The following is a 26,997-nucleotide window of genomic DNA, read 5'->3' as shown; positions in this document are numbered from 1 at the left end:
ATTTTATGAGAAAAGCTAAATAAAAATAAAAAAATCATAAAAAGCGAAAAATTCTTAATAACTAGTAAATGCTTAACTGACGCACATTTTGCGGTTGATAGGTGGGGTAACACATGTGTCGCCTCTGCCGCATGAATAGCTGCTCTCATACACTTATTGCCACATACACTCACACAAACCGATATCATAAAGTTTATAGTGACTTTAACAAATTGAAATTCCCTTCATCGTTTATGTACACTTTTACTTATATCTACGTATATGAACAATGTACATATACATAAATATGCATATACATATGTACACATGTACAAAATATTGATGCATAAAAGTACTTAAGTACATACCCATATATCCACTTATGCGTTTGCGTCTATATCACCTTGTGCAACTTAAAAAAACCAAAAAAAAAAAAAAACAAGCAACTGCTGAATAAGTTCCACAGCAGGGGTTGGCTGGTTGTCGCAATTGCAGGGAAAACGGTAACAGTGACACTGACATAAAGTCAAGTCGATGAAGGTGTTATTGCGCGAAGGCAGCATGATAAAAAGGAAATATACTCAAATACATAGAAAGGAAGAAAAGGCTGTTGAGTGCAGGAACGAAAAAAAAAAAAGAAAACGATATGAGGTTCAATAACTTTTCAGATACATCATTTATTTTTGTAGATGCAAGGGAAAGCGAAGGAAGTGCGTAGTATTTATGTACATTTGCGTATGCTGATGGCATCTTGAAGTGTGTGTTGACACAAGTGGGGTCCTTAAATTGGTTTTCATTAAAAGTAAAACGTATAAGTGGCAAGTCAATTGAGTATTACACCACGCCTGATACCGGAATTTACTTACACTCATACCTGCGTGAGATATATGTACATATATACCTACTGTTTAACATACCCACATGAAATGGATAAAAGTTACATATTTTAAGGAAGCATTGAACTGCTGCTTCTTGTAACTCATAAATGGCGCTTATTCTTTCCAGAGTACTCTCTAGAAATTCAGAATTTTGTACTCTTGATTTGTGGCATTTTAAAAATTATCTATATACATAATAAATATGTAATAGGCCGCTGTCTGTGCAGTATAGATATTAAAGAAAAATTAAAATGGGTTTGGGGGGTTGCTTTATTAGAGCTAAAGAAGCCAAAACAGAATTGCTAAGGATGTAACTTAAATATAGGAAAAAAATAATTATAGAGTTGCCACCTGTTTGCAAATTGCAGTTTATGTAAATTGATAAGATATTGTAAATATTACAATATGGCTGTCAAAAGAAAGGCGCTCACAGTCGCAGATATTTTCTTGGAAGGCTGCCACCTGTTTGAAAATTTTAATTTGATTTAGTTGATAAGATAAAATAAATATTGCAAAACGGGTATTAAACTAAAGAGGGTCAGGAAAGTTTACTGCCGAAAATATTTTTGTATCGGGTTGCCACCTGTTTGAAAAATTTTATTCAATTAAATTGATAAAATAAAGGAAACTAGTGAACACGTATGGCATTGAAACGCCCGAAATTGAATTTCAAACACTTCAAAAACATTCTAAATGTTAGTCAGAGTTATAAGTGATCCGAGTGCCATATTTCATCAAAACCGTGCAGCCGTTTCTGAGTGAAGAGGAGTCTCGCAAAGTGCATGTCTTTATTTGCATCGAATTTCAAATCACCCTAAACCGATGACAAAGTTCTTAATTAAAAAATTAAACTTTATGATACAACTGCAGGGTAAGGTCTTTAATTTGACCTCTCATTTTTTAAATTCCTTCTCAAAAGTATTCTTAAACTGTGATACACATGTATTTCAATAAACTGATGAACTAATTCGAATTTGATTGTTCGAACAAATGGCATTCTTCCTAAGTAAAGTTCAGGAATAAAGCCGTTTCAAACCTGGCAACTCTCTTCAAACATTCGAAATGTTCAATTTAAAGATTTCCTAACATTTACTTAAACATTTTAATTAACTGATGAATGAAGTCGAATTTTAATTTTCAAACATGTAGCAACACCGCTAAATAAAGTTTAGAAATAAAAGTTTTCAAACCCCCATTTGATTGCTGCTCATATTTTAATAATTCATTTAACTTATTAAATAATTTGAATTTAGCATTTTAAACAGGTGGCAACCCTCTTCCAACATCTCAAAAAAATTTTCTTAGCATTCAAACTAGAGATTTCTTAACACTGCTTCGTTTGACATCCATATTTTGATATTCCATATAAATTGTGTACCTATAAGTAAACTAAATTCGACATTTCAAGCAGGTGGCAACCCCCTTCAAAACATTTTCAAATTGCTACTTTCTGAAACCCCTTTCGTTTGGCACCCATATACTGATACATATTTCTTTTACCTAATATGATTTTTTAAACAGGTGGCAACCCTCCTACAGTACAGCTAAGAAGCAAAGTTATTCACAACCATTTCGATTGATAACCATTTAGCAATAATTGATCTATTTTTCTAAATAATTTGAATATAACTTTTTTAAAGGTGACAGCTGTTTTCAAAAAAGTAAAACCTTATTGCACATCTACAATCCAAGGTTTTTAATTTGACACATCATTTCGGAAGATCGCACGAACGATGCGGACATGATGGCATTGATTAATAAATAATTTGAGTTTAATTGTTCAACAGGTGGTAAGCCTCTTCGCAAAACTAAAACCAGTTTGCACCTTTACCGTTCAAGCGCTTTCGTTTGGCATCTAATTTTTGAAAAAACATACATAGATAGATTCGTATCACTATGTTAAAAAAATGGCAGTTAAATCCATTTCTACATGGCATTTTTTAAATACCTTAAATTTTTTGTCATTTGATTGCCTAGTGGAAATTCGGCATAAGGATCGCTTATTTATTTATTTCAGTAAACCAAACAACAGTTCCTTACTGAAACTACGCACTGTTCTTTAAAAGAAATTACAGTGGTCCAGTTTACTTAATTGCTACAGAAAGGGTTAAAAGAAAATGTGAAATTAGCTAGGCGTGAAGAATCAGTACTCGTCTACAAGAATAACGTACTATTTTATGAACCTTTGTATATACTTCGTGTTTTAACGATCGTAATACTCAACGACGTTTATTGGGCTGTGTTGACGAGAGGTGGAGAAATTACTCCGTGGAGTTAGTTCTTTTGATACTCTGATGTAATGCAGAACTCGAGTATATGGTCGTGCCAAAGGAAATCGAAATGTTAGTTAGAACAAATTTTTATATGCATTTAGGTTAATTTTGGAAGACTTCTTGACCCTTAGGGAATTGATACTCTTATATCATTCGTACGAAATTCACATAAGAAAATTAATAAAAATATAAGAAAAAATTTGGAAGATACCTTTGTTAAAGTTCCTTTTCTCCAATAATATATGAGCGAGTGTTCTAAAATTATAAAATGCGTACTTTAAAGTAATAAAAGTCTTTACTGAAAACTCAAAGGCTCAACAGAAAGCATTAAATATCAGCGCAAATGCGTCGCACTAACAGCTTGCGTACACTCCGCCCCTATAGTATTCCCGAATGTGACTTTATTGTGCATATGAGTTTTTATGCTTTGCAAATATTATTTTAAATGGAATAAAACAAGCGAACAAAACAAGAGTCACGCATTTATTTTAGTTTACTACACTCTAACCCAGCAGGGAAATTACAATTGCATGACAATGCCATCAACAATATGTATGAATATGCTTCTCATATGTAACCAATTCTATTATACCAAACGTACCTATCGCATTGATGAAAAGTATTGCAGCAGAAGCCATATCCGTTACCGCCAATTTCACGCAATGTTAAGTGTATTGCATATTTGAATAGAAAAATAATCGAGAGCATATGTAGTTAGTCAAATGCCATTACTCGCCATCCTTGAGGCATCGACACAGAGTGCATTCTATTCGCTGCTGGGTATGTATGTATATACATATATGTACGGATGTATGTACATATAAGCGATTTCACAGTTGCCTTTGAAAGCTCAAGAAACAATGCCATCACTTCGCCTCCTTTCATTCACTATATAATCCCAAATGTGTCGGTACAGACACCCAGCGAATACGTGGACATGTACGTGTACTGTATAGTCCACGGTTGGCACTTACTTCATTTTAGCGTACCATGTACCCAAATATATTTTAGCTACAGATTTAATTATAAAAATACATTTTACAAAAACATGTAACGGTAATTTTAACAAACTTAAAGCTAGAGGAAGTTGCTTTCCACCGAATTCAAAACTTGGTCCTTACGGTGGCTAAGGGCAACACAAACATACACATACCTTGTCATCGGTAAAGCAGACACTAAACTAATTCAAATAAGTTCTTATTCAATTTAAATTTGATTCCTATATGAATTAATATGGCTACTGCATTACCCCTGACAAGGTAGGTACATATGTATGGTTATGCCAGTTTTGAATATTCTCTGTATCCTACACTCTCTGATCTTTGGTCAGTGTTCTCGTCGAAAATTCCCTTGATCCGAATTAAGTTTGGGAATTAACTCTAGGACTCAATCCGGATTCCCGAGATAATTCGGAATTATCGAGGTAATCCGGAACAACGTTGCCTTCTGTCTATGCTTTTATGTATGTATGTCTGACGGCATACGAAAATGGCTCCACTTACAACAGAATATGTAAACAAATTAACAAATTTTTGATCTTAAAAAAGTAAATAAATAAACATGCACTGCTCGCAAAAAGTTTGGGCACAGCATATTTGTCACAATATGTGCATAATTTTTTTTCTAATATTTTTTCACCAATTTTTTTATGAAAATATGGTTCATTCTACAACAAAAAACATAAAAATATAATTTGTTTTTTTTTGTGCAAAGTGCAGTCTGTGCAAAACTCCCGAAGATTCAGAAAATTTTCATACAAAATTTACACTTTTTAGCAGATTTTAAGAATTTTTTTGAGTATGCAGTTTTGCAGCCAATTAAATTATTGTAAAAAAGCTGCAAGTTCAGAGTAAGTAAAAAATCTCATTGATTTTTGAGAACTTTTTTGTTAAAGGTGTTTTGCATTTTTTTCCAGATAAAGTTGCCAAAAATCAACGATGATTCCCAGCTACTTAAACCTTGTACTTTATTATAAGAAAATTGATTGGGCTACAAATCTGCATACTCAAAAAAATTCTAAGAAATCCGATTAAAAGGTTTAAAATTTGCATGAAAATTTGCTGAATTTTCGTGAGTTTTGCACAAAGTTTGGGAATTATATTTTTATTTTTTTTTTTGTAGAATGAACCATATTTTTATAAAAAATAGGCGGAAAAATATTAGGAAATAAATTGTTGCACATTGTTGTGAAAAATTTGCTGTGCCAATACATTTTGACGGCAGTGTACATAAACAAAATAAAAAAAAAAATCAGAAAAATTTTTTCTTATTGATATTTTAGGCGGAAACTGATTAAAGTTAGATTTAAGCTAACATCACTTCCTGCAGGGTAGCTTTAACGCGCAATGGGGGATGACAAAAAAAAAGCACAAGGGACTGCCATATTTATATTTTCAACTCACATAATTTTTGTGTATGTGTGTGCTGCAGTTGCATTCCTCTCCAGCTTTATAGTAATAACAACCAAGTACATACATACATATATACATACATGCAAATACACATGTTAGTATGAGAAGACATTCATATCGTACATACTCGTTCATAGCTGTCCCCATCTATGTATGTAAGCTTTAAAATTCACTCCCACTACTCACTATTGTAAATTGGTGGGGTTGCTTGTTTGGTAAGACAATGAAAAAATAAATTGCAGGTCGAAAAAATTCTAATCCTCTAAGCACTACACCGCTGGTTCGTGTCTTAAAATTGTTATTGGTGTCAGGCGGCGTTGGGGTTGTTTGCTCCCTACAACAGAGTCTCAAACACGCAGTCAGACGTAAAATGTTGTCATGAAAATTGCCTACGTGCCTACTAAATGCGATGCGTTTGTGCTCAAACCAACAAAATGATAAAAGCAAATTTACAAACTTACATATATTTACTTATGTTTAAACGTAAATATGTAGGTATGGTGTTTTTAGATGTACCCAACCAAACCGTGGCTAAATTCACTTGCCCCATTTATGTTGATGAAATATAAAAAGAAGTAGCGCGTAACCTCTGGTGGTTGAATAACTATGTATGTATGTGGAATACATTTGCTTAAATAATAGCTCCACAGCTGGTGATGCTGTAACCTTTGCCACCTTTTGTGTTTAAGGCTTCCCGTCCTATAAATGTACCAAATACTCGCGTGCAATGTAGGTATATGCATACAGATGTTAGTACAAACCGTGGTAAATATATGTACTTTTATGTATATACATACATACCTATACATACGCATATGTTGTACATATATGGATGTATGTTTATGCATGGTATTTACGGATCCTTTGGCATTTATGCACAACCAGCAACACACCTACCTTGAGTCATTTACAAACAAATAGTATTTTTTATTACAAAATATACATGGACATACCTATGTACAATAGAGTGGTCCAAAAAATAAAGTCGTAGTTTTAATGCCGCCACCCCCTAGGATTGTTCTATGCTGAAAAAAATTTACCTTTTTTATTTTGAAATCAAGAAAATATTTAGGGAGTGCTTAAAGCGCTCAAAGTTTTCCATGTGTTCTATATGGGGAAAAAACAGCTTTTCGTAGAAATGGTATAAATTTCTTGAAAATCAATATTTTTCGAACGGAAAAGTTAGGTTCTCTTCAGGATACTTTCAGTATTAATATCCAATTGTTTATTTAACAATTTTTTATGATTACAGATTTTTTGTTGGGGGGGTCATTGCATTTGCTGGGGTTGCTGGCGAACCTATAAAATATAGTTGCCATGAAAAATTGATTAAAGAAACAATTGGGGTATTATTATTGGGAATTTCCTGAAGAGAAATAGAGTCTTTCGTTCAAAAAATATTGACTTTCAAGAACTCTATACCATTTATATGAAAAGTTGTTTTTTTCTTCCTATATACATGGAAATCTTTGAGCGCTTTGAGCATTTCCTAATTTTTTTTATTTAAAAATAAATAATACGGTTATATTTTTTCGGTATAGAACAATCCCTGGGGGGTGGCGGCATCAAAATTTCGATTTTACTTTTCGATATGCAATTTTGGACCACTCTAATGTAAATTCACACAGTACATATTCTGCAAATGTATTTGTGTTTAAATAGTTCCCTATTGCACGCTTTGAAACTCAAACCGCCGTAAATTTTCATTTGTTTTTTGTAATTAGGAAATTAAGGCAACCGCTAAACCTTCACTAACACATTCTTCAATACTACTACATATGTTGCCCACTACTGCATTCCTCTTGTGAATGCGTGTACCTTGTTGCACACTGCTACAAATAATAATAATGTTGCAATTCTGGCGCAATAAAATACGCTCACGCTTGGTTTTTGTATTTATTTTTTTCTAATTTCTGTTATTCATTAATTGTGTGGTATTGTTTGAACGCTGGTTGAAAAATTACTTGCTTTTTTTATTCGTAAACCACAGAAGCATTAAAATCCTTTGAAACCTTTTCGCCGTTGCATATAACATTTTTACGAAAATACCTACATAATATGAGCAGTTTATTTTGAATTATTTTGAAAGTGGGGCAAAGTCAGTTCACAGCTCTTGTGCCTTAGGTTGCAAACAGAGTGGAAGCGAAGCCGAAGACGACGATGAAGGCGAAGCCGAAGACGAATTGCTTGCGTTGCGGGCAAGCTGGCGAGTGTACATAGTGGGAGATGAATGATATGAAGATTTGTTTCTAAATAAAACCCTTTTTTTCAGATAAAATCAAAAGAAAATAAAGAAAAAACAACAATTCAAGAAATAATTTGTATAGGACAACTTTTGGAGAATTTCGCCACTTGTATTATGTGTTACGGCAAGACGGACAGACATTTTTCGAATATACAAGAATGCCAATTAATACGTTTGATTACATTTTGCCAAAAATTTAGCCAATTTCTTAAAAAACGCATTTTTTCACAATTGAAAACAGTTAAATAAATTGTAAACAACTCATCACAGCTGACCGCTTGCGCAACATCTTCATCTTCGTCTCCGTCTTTGCTTGCACTGTGATCACTTTCATATGTTTACTACTGCACTGTTTTTCGTCTTCGTCTTCGTCGTCGGCTTCATCTTCGTCTTCGGCTTCGCTCCCACTCTGTTTGCAACCTTATTGACCGAAGACATGCATCTGAACGCGTCGGTTATTCGTTCAACTTCATCAACCAAATGTAGAAGGTTTTGTCTTTAATTTATGGCGATAAAGCGATTTACAGATGCATTCGGTTTCAAGTAGCCGGTTATTTAAGCACAAGGCGTACGAATTGACTTATGCCATACTTATGCGTATGTTGGTTCAAACAAGGCAACCTCGTCGGACACCTTGAAATCTTAAAGGGAAAGAAGGTCACCATGACCACGACCCTGTTCTCAGACCAAAATGGTTCCCATTGTGAAGATTGAAGCAGAAACTCCGCGTAGTTGCACGATGATTCAAAAAAATGGTATACCGAGGGTTAAAAAACACTTGATATTGTAGGACCGCGATTCCGCAAATCTTTCTTTAAGTAAAGACGCAGACGGAACTAGCCGCCATACTGGAGACCGCCCACGTTTTATTACACTCCATATTAAATACACCGGAGGTTTGCCATTGCCTGCTGAAAGGCGACCACATTATATTAGTAATGAGAGTAGGAGTATAAGAAATTTGAATACGCTTTTCTTCCCCCGTCATGCTGGCTCTTGACGTTACCCCTCATCTACCACCCAAATGTGCCAAGCCGGTTCCTAAGTGCAAACGGCTCCTGGGAGCCACTTTGCCCATCTCAGCTATAAACTATAAACTACTTGTCAGTAATAAACAAAAGGGAAAGCTTGGCCAAACACCAAGAAAAATGTGTAAGCGTTCTAAATATTCAAAGTTATTCCAAGTCAATAGGAAAAGCCAAGAAATTTGCTCCGAAAGAAGCAAGCAGTTGCCTTTTCTCGACAAAGTAAGTAACCCACTCGTATCCAGTTCACAACTGTAATCAACTTTATATCGCTTTCTTACAAAATCACTGCTTCTTTGTTGCAATTGTCTTATGGCGTACTAAGATAATTGGGAAATAAATGGAATGCAAAATCAGATTTTTTAATGTGAATGAGCTCAAGTTCTGGCTATAACTGTGCTTAATGACGGTAATGAAAATCACAACAAGATTGTCGTTGTACTAAGGCACTAAACACTATAAAGATAGTGCCTTCAGTGCCACAAATGAAATGTTCATTATATACATATGTATGTATGTATGTATGTACATTAGACTGCATCACTCCGCATAAAAAATCGATAATGTGTTTCCATTGGAATTATAAAATCTATTATAGTTATTTTAACACGTCCACCAAAATATGTCGGAAAAATATTAAGATTTACGTGAGCTGGACCGATTTGAAAATACCTCCAAAAAGGGAGTTTTCTATGAATTGAAATAGTTTATTCAAGAACTTTTTCAAACAAATACCCTCAGATGACAAAACATATTAAGCTTAAAAAATCTGCATAAAAATATTTAAAAATCTTTTCAACGGAATTGTAATAATGAGATTTTTGATGCTGTTTTTTTTACTTTTTTTCAAAGATTGATTTACCAAAAACTTGAATAACTTGGCTGAAACTATTCTGATTTAGACTTGTGGCGTCTCAGTAGAAAGATGGAATAGCCGCAACTTTTTTTTTGGTGATGCAGTCTAATGTACATACATACATATATATGTATGTATCTACCTTCGTAAATATGAAATGCACTAACAGTTGAAGATATTCATACACACATGCATTAGTTGGCAATAAGCGATAGCTCCTTAGCTGAGATATCTGACACAGCTTAAGTCTTATAATAAAAATAAATCATTTAATTAATTTAAATAAAAAATGAATCTCAATTTTCCATAATTTTGAGAATACATATATGTATATATATTTTTTTAAATACCACACTCTTGTTTCTTCACCTTACAGTACGGTTTTATAAGTCAGCTTGCTTTGAAATTTCCCAGCAGCACGCATTGCGGCTACCGTGAACACTTTAAGTTTTTGCAACTTCAATTTGTGAAATTGTAATCATTTCCAATTCAGTAAAAAGCAGCAGTAAAATTCAACAACAATATATAGAACGCATCTTAATAAAATAGCAACAGAAGAAATATAAAAAAAGTAAATACAGTGTCCTGTAAATGTGTATGTATACATATATATGCAAGCGTAAACGAGCCAGCAAAACGCCAAGTGAAGTGGCAACAGAGGCAAATTGCTGTAGCGCAAACTGGCAAACCACGGCGTTTATTGCTCTTAGCTTAAGGTAAATATGTATGAATGTGTGTTTGCGGAATGTGGTAAAAAGATGCGTGCGTCGCAGCGACCTCAAAGCGACACTGGGGCTTATACTATGTATGCGCATTAAGGTGGTAAAAAAAAAACATTTAAAATGTTAAGCTCTCACCCCCTAGGATTTCTGTAAATGGAACAAATGAATACCTCTATTTTATAATATAATATTTTTAGACCGGAAGAAACTGTTTCTCTTTAGCAATCTTCAAATATGTAACAATACGCAAATGCTTATTTAACCAGTTTTTAATAATAACTATTTTTTTATGGAGTCCCCTTTGCATTTTTGTGGTTTTGGAGGACCTAAAAAATGGTTAAATAATAAATTTTGTATTGTTATTGAAAGTCTCCTAAAGAGAAACAGAGTCAAAAGTATTGATTTTCAAGAATGTTTATACCATTTCTACGAACAATTTTTCTTCCCAATATAAAATACATGAACAACTTTCCAAATAACTTTATTTTTTTACCATAAATGCAGATATTCTTTTTTTTACATTTAGAAATACGCTATTGGGTGAGAGCTTAACCTTTTAAACTCGCAACCCCCCCACCCCCCATCCCATGTATTTTTGAAGCACCCTAATGCACATACATACATAGGTACATATGTATGCGCCCTGCTATTAAAGACACCACCACTAGCCATCAGTCTGCGGCTCCACACACCAACACTTCATTCTGTTGTGACTTCGGCGATTACACTCTTTTATGGCACTTTCAGAATTTTTATGCTTGAACACGTTTTGAAAATAACCACAAAAACGATATGCGTGCAATTACTTTAGTGGGTGATGCTGTTTGCGCTGGCCAAAAGGAGGTGGTATTATTGTAGGTATGTCGATACCAATGCTTATATGTATGTATATAGTACTTAGGTATTTGGGGCGGCATGGATTGGAGTGTTGGTCAGAGGGAAGTGCCGCTCATCTATTTACTTACTTGCGTTCGCTCGCTCGTGTGTTCGATTGTTCAAAAGCGACCATAAAACTGTACGCATGCATTAAAAATTCAGTCAAATTTGCAACAGTGTTGCCATTTGTAAATTTTACTGCATTACGCTTTTGGTGCTCGGGGGAGTATGGAAGCGAAAGTGTGGGTGGGGTTATTGTAAGAAGAGCAAGCATATAAATTCCCTTGTGGGTGTTACACTTCTATCGCTATGCACTCACTGCTTCCAGGCGCTTACTAATGCCTCATTGTTTCATTTTAACGAGTAAGAAATTATAGGTAAATATTTTTTAGAGACAAATGAACTGAAAAAGTTAAAGGGGGGTTCTGACAAAATATTTTTATTTTTTTTTTCTGATCAAAATAAAATACTTCACTTGTACCAATATTTAGTTCCAATTTTTTTATTTTGTACCAATAGCCCAATATCAAATATACAAATCTGTACAAATGTACCAATCGAGTGACACTGCCTGAAAAATTTATGCAATTAAAAAAAAAAAAATGGAACTTATTTCCGTTGATCTTATTCCTTTTCTTCGGCTCCCACTGTAGTTTTAATACTAATCGCTGGCATGAACTTTCAAGTGTATTGAAAGCAGCTGGCATGGAAAGGAGCTTTTTAAAGAACAAAAAAACATTCAATTTCATCTACCTTAATCATGAACTCCATTCACAGTAAAGAACTCATAAATTAAATTCAAGTGGTACCTGCTCCACATACTACATACATACATACAAGTACTTGAATGTGTACATTTAAACCTGAATGTCTTAATTGCACAACGATTAACCCATTTTCTAGGATTATAGAAAAAAAAACCAGAAACGAAAAATCCTGGTGGACGTTCATATAAATAAAAGCCGTTAAATCGCAGGAATGAACATACTTAATATATGGATATTGAGTAAATATACATATATATATATATATATATATATTAATACGTATATATGCATGCGTGCTTTTGCGCACTTCTTCATAATTCCACCTTCTTTTGTGCATTCTTTTGCGGAATAGCATTTTCAAGTGCCATTGTGTTGGTGTCGCGCGCGCTCTCATCAAGTGACACGTGAGGCAAGTAGCAGCAGCGCGTTTATACGTAGCATAAAATATGAAAAAAAGTACTCAATTAAAAATACTTAAGTTGCAAAAAACGGCTGTAATTGACAGATACAAAGATATATGTACGAGTATGTGCAATAAATACAATCATGCCTCTACATACAGTGAGTGTAAGCAAAACCGTATAGTATTTTTTCCCATATTTTAAAAATATTTTGTTTCATTTAAATTTTAATAATTTTAAACAAAAATATAGTTTATACTACAACAAACGCCATAAAACTCAAATTCTCTAAAATTGTAATAAATAAAAAATAATTGTGAAATTTTCATACTTTATATTCAGAATAATTTTTTTTTTAAGTACGCAGTTTTATAGCTTGTTCAATTTAACTACAATAGAGTACAAGTTTGAAGTCGCTACAGAATTCCGTTTATATTTGGCAGCACCGTCAGCAAAAAAAAAAAATTCTGATGAAATTTGACGATTTTTTTTTTGTTACAAAGTTAGAAATTTGAGTTTTATGGATTTTGTTGCAGTATGGACTATATTTCTATTTAAAATTAAATTAAAATAAAACAAAATATTTTCAAAATATGGAAGAAATTGACTGTACGATTTTGACTGACACTCACTGTACCCATATGACGTGCACAATTCTTTTTACATATGTATGTAGTCAATGTTTCAAACACACATCACCCTATGCAGCTTCTTTGTCTTACGGCGCACAGTGCCGCGAAGGTGGACAAAAATACAAAAATCGACTGTCTTGAAACTTAGATGTTTTGATGTCAAGTTACAGCTAAATCTCCAACTAAGAGAAGTTCATAAGTTATTTTGTGATAAAAACAACTTTCAGCCTCACACACCCCCTCAAAGTACACCTATTTTCTACATACCATTTCATTTCGGCGATTCGCACATAAAAGTGGTCGCAGTTAAAAATTTGTTAAAAATACATTTTTATTCCTAGCAAGATCAACTTTTGCACTTTGATAAAGATATATGCGACAAACCAAGAAATGTATGGTTCATGGAAAAAAAATTTATACAAATATTTTTTTTTTATTAATAAATAAATATATGATTAAACATACCAAAATCCGAAAATTGGTAAACTTTGGAGACAAAAAAAAAAAACATCTTGAAAGTTCGTAAAATTTTTTTTTTGGTTATGGTAGTTTGGACCTTCTACTAACAGAAACAATCGAAATCTCTTCCAACTTTTTCCAATATTTGAAAATTTTCAATTTTGAAAAAGTTGCTAAATGCCTTTTTTTTGGTATTATTTTAGCTGATCTATATTTACAATACTTTTTCTGAATGCCCTAAGATCTAAATTTTTGGTTCGCTTTTCAAAAATAAGGTATTGAGTTAAAGCTAAAAGTGCCAAAAAAAAAAATTAAGAGGTACAGGGTGCTTTGAAATGAAAAAAATTATCAGCTAATTAAAATACTTAAATATGCATCACGGTATGGGAGCCAAAAACAAAGGTATACGAAGATTTACATATATATATATATACATATATATATATATATATAGAGCAATGACACCAGTTTACAAATAATATGTTAACCAATGATTAGACGAAAGGCGAACAAAAAGCAAATAAAAATAAATAACATACCTATTACTCTTCATCTGCATAAAGAGTACTATTTTGCTTAAGCAGCAAACAGCTTGCGAAAATGATAGTACAAATGTATGCACATCATGGAGGTCCAATTTTTTTATATATTTTTTTTTTTTTGATTGAGTCTTTTTATAATTTTGTTCACCTAACTAATTACATTACCTGTGCAAAAATTTCAACGTTTTACTATTAGTGGAAAATGTAGCTCAACGCGAGTTTAAAATTTCATGAATTTTTCTCTGGTGCTAAGAGTCCTCTCTTGTGGAAAACAAATAAAAACCCAAGAGTTTAGTGTTTTGTTGAACGAAACAAGAGAGTTATACCTTAGAAATTATGGTTGGTATAACATGCCAAGTTCAGTGCGTAAAGTTTTAGTACGTGGACGTGATGTAATTAAATACTTTGATTTACCAATAGGTAATGATTTTAAAGCTATGTTTTCATTTATTTTCTTATTCTGTATTTCCACCTATTTTATCAGGTTCATTATCAGAAGAAGCCTTAGAATGTTCACACAAAAACATAAGAAAATATCGGCTTAATCGTTCTCGAAAAACTGGAAGAGTACAAAGCAATACGGATTTAATGACTCGTTTGATATTATCGTCAGATCCATTAGTTGCATTTAAAAGAAATATAAAACAGAGAAACAAATATTTAAAGGGTTCTGATCTCAGCTTTAATAAATACATTGTTGAAAGTGACGAAGCAGACAAAAGCATGGAATCATTTGAATCAGTGATCACTTCCTCCTCTTCTGAGGACTCTGAAACTGAGTGATTATAACAAATAGTTCGGTTTTTATTAACATATTATATGTTATTACCATATAACAGCTATTATTACTTACTTACTTAACAGTGATTATGCTTTATTTTAAATGAAATCAAAAGAATTTTTTTTTCTAAAGGTTAACATGTAAGGAAAACCGACTTAATTTTTCAAATTACCATAATGTATTCATTTAGGAAGTAAAGTTTAGACGAATTTTGACTATTAAGACTATTTTTCTGAACACTTAGCAACAATGATATGCCATATTTCATTTTTAAATAATCATGTGCAAAAACTCGGTGTTTCTTTAATGGGTACCCGTTACAAAAAAACCGATTACTTTCTTAAAATTAGAGTAATATAGACACTTCAGATGTAAAGTTTCAATAAATTCTGACGACTCCTTCCTGTTTTCGTAAACACCACAATCAGCAATGATTATGCCTTATTTGTCTTTCATATAGTAATGTAAAAAAAAATCTTTTTTTTTTAATGGGTACCCGGTACCGAAAAATCGATTCCATTTTTGAAATAAGCATGGGTTAGTCCTTTTAGGTGTAAAGTTTCAACAAGTTCTGAATACTATTTCGGTTTTTATAAACATATGTCTACGATGATTATGAGTTATTTTACCTTTTTATAAAATTGTAAAAAAAAAAATTTTTTAATTAAATGGTAACAGATGCTGAAAAACGTTTTTTTTTTCTTAAATTGCCGTGATATAGTCCTTTCAGGTGTAAAGTTTCAGCCCATTCTGATGCCTCCTTCCACTTATATCAACACATGTCCACAATGACTATTTTCATATAAAAATGCAAGAAAAACTCGGTTTTCTCGAAATGAGTAACCGGTACAGAAAAACCGATTTCATTTTTGAAATTAGAGGGGCATAATACTTCTAGGTGTGAAGTTTCAGCCAATTCTGACCACTCCTTCTATTTTTGTCCATCATTTGTATGGAGTCGCGGCACTGTGCGGCGGTGGCAACGCGCGCCTCTTCATTAAAAGCACTCGAATTGGAAAGCGTCAGCCTGTGCAACTTCATTAGAGACAACTTAAGCAAATCAAGAGGAAAATTTAATTAAAATCATAAACAAACAAGAAGTTCCTTAGCAAAATGGGGCTGATGAGTGGTAGAATGAGATTATCTGAAGTTGTCGAAGCTTTTCATGCGTTTCTCCTTCTCACGCTGGCAATGTTGTTGGTATTGTCAACAGAGCTATTGCGTTACTCAAAAAATTGTTTTTGCTTTAATGCAATAAGTAAATACATACATACATGCATATCAGGGCGGGGTAATTTTTTTCGACTATAGGCGTATATCATAGGAGGATTCCACGAGTAATTCTAGGCAAATTTGCCGAAGAAAGCATTGGTCTAGCAGCAATTTGGAGTTTGCCAAATTGCGAAAATAGGTTTGCTTTATTTTGTATAAAAGCATGCTGTAAGAGGTTTTTGGTATGAAGAATCTATTTCTGGGCTTATCCCTTTTTCTAAAACATCCGACAGAGGGCGCAACAGTTAAAATTTTCACATTTTCTTACGTGTTAAAATAAAAAAAAGTATATTTTACTTATCCTTGAAACATTTGTTCATACAACTAAAATTCATCACCAGAAAAAGTTTACGCGTTTTCTGCCGAGATTACAAAAACTATTATATTTGAAGACGTCCACCAAAATATATCGGAAAAATATTAAGATTTACGTGAGCTGAACCGATTTGAAAAATCTCCAAAAATGATTTTTTTATGCATACAAATTGACTCGCCCTAATGCATATGTATGTATAAATATAAATAAAAAACTCAGCCTTTGGGGTTTTTGGAGTAAAAAATTCTTGCTTTTTAAAATAAGGATTTGTGCGTTTCTTTAATTTCTTTATACAAATATTAAAAAAAAATTCCCTCGTGCCAGCCATGTTTCCAACAGTTGTCCCATACATTTCTAAAATCGAGAGCACTCAGCCACGTGACATGCTTAAGGGTAGAAATATAGCCAGCAGGACACGGTCGTGGTCACAGTTTAGGTGACTAGCAAGCCGAATATCAGCTTAACATCGAGGAAATATTGCAAATTACGCAAAGGTTTTACTATTTTTTAGTCATTTATATCGTACATTTACTTTTAATACATTTTAATAAAAAGATTTAAAAAATTTATCATCCATTCGAAGTGTTAACCCTATAACATACCATTACTGTAATGAAATTTAATTCTCCTTTCCATTGTATATTATTTTCCCCGTCTTAGGGATTTTAACTTTTTATATTTCAAAAACTTTTTATCGGCATTTTCTTACAATCACTCCTTTGACGCTAAAACTTTTCTTTGTAAAAGTACGCTTGCAGTTATGGTGGTGCGCGTGCGTTGCAATAGACGCCTTCATTTGTCAAGCGGCTGTCAAACAAACTGTCAAAGTGTAAATTGCACAAATAGCAGAAAATCTAAGAAGAAAGGCTTCGCATAGCAGCCCTCCATTCTGTAATGACAACAACCACAACGCACAATAATAGCCTGGCGCTAAAACGCGAAACAGTAGTTTCGAGTTGTTGCAAGCGCATTAGTGGTTTTTATTTGTAATTTGTATTTCTACATTCACTCAGTTCTATATTTCTTTTTTTTTTTATTTTTGTTTCAATTTCTACTATTTGACGACTCAAAGAAAATTGCCACTTTGTATTTACAAGCAGTTTGACATGTTGCAGCAGCAGCAGCAGCAGCAACTTGCCACATGCCAGTTCCAATGACGGATAATGTACCCAGCAAGCTGAGGGCTAAAGACTTAAGCCGTCGGAAAACAGGAAAACGTAAAAAATAAAAGAAAATAATGCGCAAGCTCACAAGGCAAAGAAAGGCGGTGCAAAGCAATTCCATGGAATCAATTTTATTTATAAATACGAGTACTTATTTTGTGTTGCACATACTCATTTGTTGACTCGCCAGTTTGTTTGTTTGATTATTTGTTTGTTTGCTTGTTTGCTTGGCTCTGCCTGCAGTTGCATTTACAATATTTTCTTAGCTGCTCGCTTTACATTTTCTTCTGTGTTTTCTTTTTTTGCTCTCTCTCTTATGACTCAAAGGCAAAAATGGCAAATAAGTTTTGGCAATTTGTATGCCAATCGTTTTCGTGCAACTACTTGGCGTCCCACTTAAGTAGTTTGTTGCAGTTGCTTTTGTTTATCGTTGCTGCAGGGGTTTGGTGCCCTTAATGCGTACACGTGCAATCAGTAATGCAGTGCATGTACATACATACATACATAAACACACACAGACACACAGCTACACAAATAAACAAAATGCTTTCTTGAGGAAGTACATATTTCTCTTTTGTATGCGACATTTTAGCGAATTTCATGATAAATAGATGTTGCAAGTGCTTGCAGCTGCCTACAAGATTTGCTCAATTTTATCGATGGTGCAGTAGTGGAGCTGGTCCTGGTGCGATAGTTAAGTTACAATAGTAGCTAATAGTGGTTGGAGTTAAGTATATTTCAATTCAGAATCTATTAGAGACGGAAGTGGTTACGATTTCATAAACTAAAAAATAATCCTTGTTATTGAATTTCAATTTTGATATACTTTAAAGACTAAATCATTTAAAAACTCAAAAATTTATTTTTTAATACCATTATCATTATTTTCTTTCTTTTCAGGTAAGCTTATCCTGGTAAACTACAAAGCATGTAGAACATTAGGTAAAGATGGGACTGATCTTAGACATAAACACTGCAATTAAGATTTCTGCTTTTCCATATGTAAGTATTTTTGATCAGTGTTCGCTGAGTTGTATTGTTTAAGTTTTTAAGACATTAGCCTCTTCTTGAAATATTTATGTACATAAACGGAGCTACTGCCTTCCACTAAAAATATAAAAATCCATAAAATCTGATCCCTGAACCGGTATTTATTACTCGACATAAGAAGTAGGCTTTCGCTAGGGTTAGATAAGATTGGATTTAAAAAAGTAAGTGCGCCTGGGCCACACTGCAGAAGTGAAACTTACGTTACATATCTATTTTGTCATATGAATATGTACACAAGAATATAGTCCATATTCAAAGATATTTTCTTTTCTAATACAATTTTCGGTAGGAAAGAGTTTCTGTTCTGTCTATTGAAGAATTAATATTATTTTATTTTAGAAAGCCACAATTTCAATTTTTTAAATTTGAATTTGAATTTTTATTTTTTACGAAATTCTCATAAGCGGACATCTCTCATAGGCAACAAAAAGTACGTGACAATCGGTGTCCGCTTATGGGACAGCCAAAATCAATAACAATATGGGTGGAAAAATCGATTAGAAAATCGGTAAAAATATCGATAACAAAATCGATAAAAAGATCTATATATAACAAAATCGATAACAAAAATCGAATAGAAAGTCGATAACAAAATCGATAAAATATCGATAACAAAATCGATAAATATTCGATCACAAAATCGATAAATAATCGATAAAAATCGATAAAAAATTCGCTAAAAATATCGTTAACAAAACCAGTAACAATATTGATAAAAAAATCGTTTAAAAAAATATCGATTATAAAATCAATTGCAAAATCGATAAAAATATCTTTAATTATATCGGTAAGTTTCGAAAATATCGATAACAACATTGATAAAAATTTCGAAAACAAAATCGGTAAAAAATATCGATATCAAAACCGATAAAAATATCGATTATTATCTCGAAAAGTCTCGAGAATCCCAAAATATTTTCCAGATTCCAGTATATCCTTTTCTCTATAATTAGAAACCCGTACTTTAATCCTTCTTCTTCTATCTTCATCTTTACTTTTATCGGTATCCTCGTCCTCATCTTTTTCTTTATATTTAGCTTTGTTTTTACTTTTATGTTTATCATTTTCTCCATCAACATATTCCCCTTCACCTATGATCTTATATAAGTAAAGTGTGTAAATTTATATTGGTCTTAATTTTGCCTTTATCTTTACGCATCTTTGTTTTTGTTTTAACTTGTACCTTTGCCTTTATCCTTTTCTTTATCTGTGTACGTACTCACCTTGACTTTCATTTTTGTGTTGGTCTTTTTCTAAGTGTTATTCTTTAATCTGTTATTAGCAAGTTTTTGTTAAATTAATACCATGAGCATACACTCAAGAAGCACTTGTTTCTGCCCCAGCCGTTTCCGTGCGAAATTTACGTTGAGTTCGCCAATTTACTCCCAACCAACCACACACAGTTTAAGAACGAGAGGTTCTCAAAGCTACTCCATACATATCGAACTCATACATATAAATAAGAGCAGAGACCTGCCTGAGCTTAAAAAAACTGTCGGCTATTCCCAGCTAACACAGTCACTAACGTTAAAGTAATGCTTTTATTTAGATTTGAGAATTCTAAAATATTTGCGCGCATCGAACATCAGTTTAGAGAACTAAGTTAGAATTCCATTAGAGAATGCTTAGAAAAATCGCAAGACGTTAGAAACCAATTAGAATTCAAAGTTAAAATACGATTGGATACCTAACCTCTTTCTCCATATTGAGAACTAAGTTGTCTTTTTATTCGCCTTCTAACCTTCTACCTTAGAGAAACACATTATAATTGGAATCTTCTTCTAATCGATCTCTAACCTAAAGCTTTGTTGCGTTATTAAGGAATGGACGACCCCAACCGAGTTTTATTAAACAAAATCAACGATTTTACAAAACAGAAGTTTATGGTGTTTTATTGCGATATTTCGTATTTAAGAGACAATGGGCCGTATGAATAAATTCTAGGCAAATGCTTTTTCGTAAAATTTCAGACCATTCACTCAATTCTCAGACAAGTCAGAGAGTTTAGTCAAGAGTGGAGAACAGGCGTAATCAGGAAATTCAGGGCCGGAAAAATTAAAGATATGTATATAGAAAGATACTCGAAATACCTGGGTCTAATTTTTTGTTTTTGACTGCAGCGTCCTTCAGGCTCACCTGGTGGCTATTGTTGCATCACTGATATACCTTTATGTGATAACTTGAGACAACAAAACTTTCTTTGAAAACCACTTGGCTTTCATATCGCTTAAAAGAGATGCCCTAAGTTATAGCAACAGGCTTTCGTCACGCAGTGCATTTGTTTGTTATTTCAACTCATGATTTGCAAGGAATTTCCATACAAATAAGTAGATGTCCTTACCGGGTTTTACCTGACGAATTTATATGTGTTCAGATTAGGTTTTTCTTGAAATTATTTTGCAGAGCATACCACAAAAAAAAAGAAGAGCAGCGGAGCATCAAACAACTTCTTCCATATTGCCCGTCAATTAAAAGACGCGGAGTACAAACTTTTCGAAATCTTAAACTTCCAAAGGGCGATAGATAACACACACCAAAGACTTTGGAATTGATCGAAAATCCACACGTTCGCTAAAATTCTATACGAAAATCTACATACGCTTCACATTTTACAAAATTCTGGCAACGAAAATAGCATGTTGCTCCTTGAACTTATATATTCTTCACCGTTCTACGATTAATTTTGCTTTCAACGATACAAATTGAATATATCTACCATAGCGTGTGAATATATACTATATACTTACATATCACAAATGTACATGTGTATATACTACTATTCATATACACAAATCCATACCTGTCCTATGCAGTTACACGTTTAAATATGGTCGTAAAATGGAGAGTGAAAAAAAATTGAACACAAGCACACAACAGAAAAATGCCTAACTGTTGAGGTGACTCACTATTTAACTAAATGCGACACAGAAAAACCAAGCTAACAAAGCCAAGTTAGCCGGATGCGAAGTCTAAGGGCCGACTAGCCGACAAACTGGCGTCAAAGTCGTAACACCAAAGCACTGAAGCACAAAAGTTCATTGTCTTTTAGGTTTGTAAAGCAGCGAATAACAAAAATAGATATAGCAACAATGTAATGAGGCATACTTTTAGGTGAACAAGCCTGTTGTGTTGCATTTTGATTTAGACTTTTTTGTTGTGGCATTTTTGTTGCACTACAATGTTGCATACACGCATTGCATAAATATGTATGCCGTGTGAGGATTGTGTTGCGGTGGCTTTGACGTGGCGTGTCGACTGCGGTTCGCTTTTTTTTTTTTTTTTTTTTTTTTTGTAAAATATCACTTTTGTAGTAGGACTGACTAACTTTTGTTTTCTTAGTAGCACGCGCTGTGTATGCACTGCAGTCTATTCTTTGTTTTCCGCTTCGCCGCCGGTGGTGCGCGCTTTGCAGCCCTATCGAAAATACCTACTCATGTTATGCTAATGCGTGGTGCGTAATTTAAAGCACTTGTGTCAGTTGCATACTTTAAGGCGCCCAGCTATATCGATGATTTAAAATTCAAGGCAATTATTTCTGCATACTTATATAATTATTTACAAGTAGTTGTAGTGCATCTCACCCGAAGGTTTTTTTTTTAGTATTTATTGTGGCTTTGTCAGCATTGGCCCCTCTAATTATGCAATCGTTTTTTCTCTAATTGCCGCGCGAAGGTTAAAGGGCATTTTTGTATGTATAGTACTGTGTGCAGCAAGCAAAACCGCGAAGCAAAGGTGCAGTTATAATAAAGAGAACTTTAGTGTAAAAAAAAAAAAATAAAAAGAAAAATAACTGACAGCGCAACAGCACCCTAACTGTATACCTCAATTCGCTTAAGTGACTCACGTTCACGCTTAGAGGTATGCATGCATCACATTAGTTTGTGTCTACGTTGCAAGTGACCCTTAGTGCACCATTACCCTCGGCAATGAATTTCCGGTTAACTAAAACAATTTGCAAATTGCACAAGCCACAAATTATCTACACATACATATAAACATAAGCGCTAAAATGAGCACAATATGCATACAACTACATAAATACTTGGCCATATGAAAGTTTATATCTGCCATTTACCTGCGCCGAGTTTCACACTTGAGCTATAAATACAAAAAGTTTGTAGAATTTTGGGCGGCCAACAACTTGCAACACACATGCGCGCTCGTAATCCACCCTGTTTTGCAGTTTTTTTTTTGTGCAAATTTCTCAGTCGGCAATTGTGATTATTATCGTCGCAGCAAAACCCTTAGGTGACGCGGCGCATTTGTGGTGGCCACACTTGGCACTTGGGTGGTGGCACCACGTCTGACACAAGGGTCACCACCAACAGGCATACGAACAGCCGCAGACCTCCTCCAACTTTTTGCAGGTGAGTTGCTTTGTTGGTGTAGATGTCAGTGTCATCAGCAGCAGCAGGAGCGCTTGCCATGAGTTGTGGTTTTAATGGGCCTGTAGTTGCGGTTGACGCTCATGGCAGCTAAGCACAAACAAACACCAATACATACATACCTACCTGCGCGTACAAACATACACTTCTACATCTATTTTTATTGTTGTTTTGTTTAATTTTCTCAATTTGTGTATTGTCAGTTGCCGTTGAAAGTTGCCGCAACTCAAACTTTTCAACATGTCACGACGATGTGCTGACGGTAGTTAGCTGCACGCACACACATACACACTTAAGCCATGAATGTGAAACTGGCAAAAAAAACCAAAAACACACACACACGCCATTTTACCTATTTGCTGCTTATCCTTGTCCCTGTTGCTAGCTACCTATTTCATTTTGCCTTATTCAATTTTAATTTCCACTCTGCATTTTTTTTTCTCCTTGCTTGAGCATTTCTGAGTACGCTAAGCGAAGAGCTGCCATTTCAGGTGAAGTTAAGCTGACGCTGTTGTTGCCGTTTTTATTGCTTTCTAGTGTTGTAGCCTGCTATAACACCCGGAAACTTTCAACGTCATGTAGGCGCGCCACAGTGACGCCGCAAAGTATGCCTCATGGTTTAGGCATTTTTCGTTGTAGCTGTACAAATATATATATATGGCTGGTTGGCAACAGCGATCGCATGAGCGGCAAGGAAAAGGACATGAAAATAAATATGTATGTGTGCACGGGAATAAACAAAAAAGGCAATACAAAAAGGAAATAATATTCATCACTATTGGTGATATGAAAGGTGTATCGGCGTCGGCAGAGACATTGACAGTTGCGCCTGAGAAAGTTTCGCTTGCTCGAATCCACACAATTGGTGGTATACCCAGAGAAACGTTTAGCTATAATTACCAAGATTTGGTTATAGTGACCAAATGTCTTGGTTGGATAGCGAAATAAATATCTAATCCGTGAAAGTCTGCAATTTACTTGAGACTTTTAGTTGGGACAAATGGATGATTTGGCAAATTTGTTAATTAAAAAGATTTAGAAAAATCAGAAAAAATAATAATGTGACTTGTATTAAACTGTTGTTGTTGTTGTTGTAGTAGCATACAAATTCCCCAAAGAGTTTTTGGGGAGTGTTGCTGGAGTGACAGTCCTTGGCCAAATATAAATCTGGGTCGTGCCGGTTACGTAGACCCGACTGTCGTGGGAACGACATGTATTAAACTCATACCCAGTGCTTTGTCTAAAAGAAAATATATTTTTCACTCTTTAAAAAAGAGCTATTTTGAACCTTAATTGTACAAAAACTCTCTAAGATATAAATATTTTTTGCGATTTCGTTCAGTAAATTATTGTGGGATTTCAGAGAAATGCATAAATTTTCTGTTTGTACTGCCCTCTTTAAAAATATTTTCAAATAAATTTAGCTGAAAATTATTGGTTGGTTGCTAGCAGTGTCTCATAGCGCTACTACGATATAGCAAGCGCGTTTTGCGCCATTTTGATGCACTTTCGTGGGAATGCTAAATACCTGTGCATATCTAGTTTTCTCAGTCAAAACATAGTAGATCCTGATAACAAGCTTAATGCCTAGTTAATAGCCGCTAGACCTGGTCATTCAAAAAAGGTAATGCTAAACGCTTGCCTCGCTACCCTTCAGGGTGTCTTCGTCCTGTTATAGTCGGCCAAGAGTTCCCTAGCTATTTTGCAAGTCTTTATGTCCGACCACCCTCCCCTTACTAGTCCAATAAAATTTCTTTTTGAACGAATCCGAGAGGTACCCCAGCGCAACAGTCTCGAATTATTCCAAGTAGGTTTCTGCATTCACCAATTCATCCACCCTCTCATTGCCTTCAATGTTTCTATGGCCGGGAACGCAGGCAAGAGAGATGCTCATTGACGCTGACACTGAGCATAATTCCGTTTAACACTTCGGGACTAGCTGGTGATTGGTTATGCTAGTGCTAACAGAGCCCTTGGCTGTCAGAGTATATTGTTGCTTGCTTAATTCTACTGATGCCTTCTCCTGGAAGATGCTTGCCTCATTCCTTAGATGGAGAGACAATTAGAGACGCCGAGTTCCTCCCTTGCATCTTTATCGCCCGCTCTAGCACTCTTTCACTCTCTTCTAAATGGTATTCTCATTTGTATGTTTTCGAAGCAGAAGTAGATTTCTTAGAGGATATGCACTGCGGTCTTAGGTCTTATGTGCAGAGGTAAGATACCATTTAGTCGATCTTTTGTCGTGATTGCATTTCGTTGATGATCGTTCCGTGCCTGAGTTTTCATGTTCCACATACTCCCGACTCTCTAAGTCTGACTGCCAAATTGCATGGCTACTTAGTTTAGGTGGAGATCAATAGGAATTAAGTGTAAGGTTGTCTTCAACGCTTCTGTCCGGAAGGACCTAGGTGCGTCCGTTATTTCTGCCCCCCACTGCTCTTTGTTAGCTACCTATTTTATTTACATTAAACAGTTTGTTTATGCCCGGCCACCAGACTTGCGTGCCGTACGTTGGAATACGTCTTTTGATGGCGGTATATATCCACATCACTAATTTCGATTTTAGTTCCTAATTTCTGCTTAAGATTCTTTTGCAGGTATTCTAGGCTAAATATGAAAATGATTACTAGCAATTGTATTGAATTTCTTGAAAAGAAACGATAAAACCGACATAGTCTTATAAACATTGTGTGGCTGTCCTTAACAAAAGGCCAAAGAATCATTCAAATCGGTTCACAAACAAAGAAGTTATGCGCGAACAAACATACATGTCAGATAGATAACCTCCTCCTGTTTTGAAGTCGATAAGAAACAATTACATTGGTCATTATCAGTGTCGGATACAAATTTGGTACTAAAAAGTAAAAATAAAAAGATTTACCGCTTCTTTGTTTGACTCTTTTAGTCCTATCGATAGCTTAATGCTATTAATTGCAGCAGCCAGTTTTCGATTAAGTCTTTGGCAACAGTACTTCGTCGAATGTGGATAGACTCTGAATGATTAACCTACTATACTCATCACGCCATGCCACATGGTTTACAAGGCGAAGTAAAATCTCTGGAAAACGGTTCAGGGGACGTTCTCACAAAAATGGCCGCAGTTAGCTAAATACATGTACAAAGAATCTCGACTTTCCTTTATACTATGTATAGATAAAGAAGCTAGAATTTCAATAAGATTCCCACTACACTTTTCTACTGACAGGGATCACCCAAAAATTTAACCAACTAACGAACCAACAATCGCACCTATAGTCAAACCAACAATGCCGACATTGTGCCACCGCAGAGTGAACAAACTCAACAAAGAACTTAACAAACTAACTATTATACAATACAAATATACAATGAGATATATATATATATGTTGTTCAAAGAAAATGAAAGCTAATATGTTGCTTGATGATTCTCAACTTGCCGGTGGGTAATTCTGATTACATATGTATTTATATATTTGCTTATCTACATTTAGCTACTAAACATTCACGTATGCACACCTGCCACATTGTCTGTCTAAAATTTAATTCCACTTCTGACTTTGCCTACAATTTGCCGCTCGTTTAACTTAGTTCCATTCACAACCGCCCCTGCCATTGTCGTCACAGCCTGACAGCCTGACAAATTACTGGTAAACCGCGATTTGTCAGCCATTAACAATTTGATTGCTTGATTTAAAATTTGCTGACATGCGATCTGTGTTTGTTTAGTTTTATTGGTTGTGAGTGCGTTTGTAATATTCTATGCAAAGAGGCGCACAATTTTACGTGTGGAAGGATAGTAATCACTTAAAATTGGAATTAGTAGCGCCTACGCCTTGGGGTAGGCAACAGAAAATTTGCTGTTTTGAAAATTCGAATATAGTTAATTTTAAGTGATTAAAAAATAAGCTTGTTGCTGTGGTCAAAAGGAGTCTTAAGTCTTTCTATCTGCAGTTTGTTCATTTTAAAACTGTAGCAGATTAAGG

At 34.4% G+C, this 26,997-nt stretch overlaps 1 long non-coding RNA gene across 1 annotated transcript in view; it reads left to right on the top strand.

Annotated features, from left to right (window-relative positions):
* The window catches only part of LOC118743679, a 135,703-nt gene that overhangs the window by 17,530 nt on the left and 91,176 nt on the right, over positions 1-26,997 (top strand). Inside the window, exon 2 of the long non-coding RNA XR_004993488.1 lies at positions 18,499-18,600. This is a non-coding gene — a long non-coding RNA (uncharacterized LOC118743679). The remainder of the gene's footprint in view (positions 1-18,498; positions 18,601-26,997) is intronic.

This window comes from Rhagoletis pomonella, unplaced genomic scaffold (assembly GCF_013731165.1).
Source record: "Rhagoletis pomonella isolate Grant_MI unplaced genomic scaffold, Rhpom_1.0 Rhpom_scaffold_00007, whole genome shotgun sequence".
NCBI classification, from domain to species: Eukaryota; Metazoa; Arthropoda; class Insecta; order Diptera; family Tephritidae; genus Rhagoletis; species Rhagoletis pomonella.
This window is presented reverse-complemented; position numbering and strand designations above follow the sequence as displayed.